The sequence below is a fragment of the Gossypium raimondii genome, chromosome 6 (assembly GCF_025698545.1).
Source record: "Gossypium raimondii isolate GPD5lz chromosome 6, ASM2569854v1, whole genome shotgun sequence".
NCBI classification, from domain to species: Eukaryota; Viridiplantae; Streptophyta; class Magnoliopsida; order Malvales; family Malvaceae; genus Gossypium; species Gossypium raimondii.
The window spans coordinates 52,871,124-52,873,094 of record NC_068570.1 but is presented as its reverse complement, the minus strand read 5'-3'; positions in this window follow the sequence as shown (position 1 = coordinate 52,873,094).

Genomic DNA, 1,971 nt, shown 5'->3' with positions numbered 1-1,971 from the left:
TATTTGATCCATGATTTATGTTTTAGCTTTTGTTTCCTTTTCTTTGTTTTGAGAAATATATCGATCAATTTCGATTCTTTCTTTTCCGATCGAGATGTATGGATCCATGAATCTATCTGTCTATATCGATCCTGTTCATGGATTGACAAAAATGTGCAAAAGCTCTATTTGCCTATGCCATTCTATGAGTTATATTTAGTTTTAAAGTTAAAAATTACATAGAAAATTTAATTTAAATAATATTTTTTATTTATCCTTAAAAGTATATAGTTTAAAGTTCAAATTTCAAAATAAAACATAATATAATATTTATCATAGAAATAGATATTATTTAATTAAAATAAATTTTTAAAGGAAAATAATATTTATCTTAATGTTAAAATTATTTTAATATTTTTCATAAATATTATCATAAAAATAAATTGATCGATTTTAATGTGTAGTATAAAGTTAAAAAGTTCATGGAAATTTAATTTAAATATTAACTCAAAATAGATGAAAAATTAACAAATATTAACTTTATTAACATATAATTATTAATTTGTTAATTTTTGTCTTTTAAGTATAGTAAACATAAAAGTGATAAAAAACACAAATTTAAAAATTAAAAGAGTATAATTAAAGGGTTAAAATTTAAAGTTAAAATTATAAGATGATAATCATAACTTACATAAACATTTAAAGAATAAAAAAACTTTGGAACATAACTTACATAATACATAAATATATATCATATCATAAATTACATAAATTACATAACTTACATAATGGTTTAATTCATTGTTTGTAATGCAAATAATGTTAAGTTATGTTGCATTTATTTTGATTATATATTTCATTTATAACTCTTGATTGATTTATTAGGAGAAACTAAAGGATAAAAGGGCGGAGTATGAAGCGATCGCTTCAAGTGATAGTTCTGTTAATCTTGACGACATTGATAATCGAATTATTACTGAAGTTTTGGGTCTTGAAAGGTATGTTCAGGTTCGATTTCAAGGATCTTTTGTTAACCCAACCCAATATTTTGGATCCAGCTCGCAGCAATACATGCCTTCCGGGAATTAGACTCAAGCTGAAGTTTAAAGGTTAAGAGGTCAAATGGCTCAGATGCAAGCGAGCACAGTTGAGTAAATTGCTCAACTTAAAGCAGAGGCAGCATCAAGAGAAGCAGAGGCTGAAAGAATATATGAAGAACTCCAGCTACAACTTAAAGCGGAGGCAGCAGCGAGGGAAGCAGAAATATGAGAACTCCAGCTACAGTTTCAGAATATGATGAAGATGTTTCAGCAGTCGCAGAATCCGCCATCTTAGACGTTCGTTTTCTTATTGTGAGAATATTTTAACAATATAACTTTTGAATATAATATATTTTGTTATTTCATTTAGTAATTTAGAGTATATACATATTTCTTTCATTGGATTTGAAGTATCATTTAGATTTGCAGTTTTTGGTTGGATTTGATGTTACAGGAAATTATGTTGAAATTCGGGTTCTATATGAATGAAAATGGGTTGGTAAAAATCTGCTAAAGTTAGAGACGTTTTTCCACAAACACCGCTATAGGCCCAGAAAAACGCCAATAAAAACCTATTTTGCTATAGTGTCAGTTCCTTATCTATTTGAAGTCAAATTTTTACTTACATCAAAATATATGAGTTACGCATACATAATCCATCATCCATTCAAGATTAAGATATGTCACATTATGAATGTTACTTAGATCTTATCCAATGTATTGTCAATCCAGTCAGTCACATGTATTAGATCGAATAATTAATTCAACAATTAAATTAAATAATTAATTAGAGAATCCATACATTTAAAATGGTAGATCTTAAACCTAAAAACTTCAAACATATCATGAATTTACTATCATTAAGTCACGTCTCATTTGCAATTTATTATTATTATTTGCATTTGATTGGAAAATAAGATTTTATATAGAAACATTTTTAAAATAAATAAAA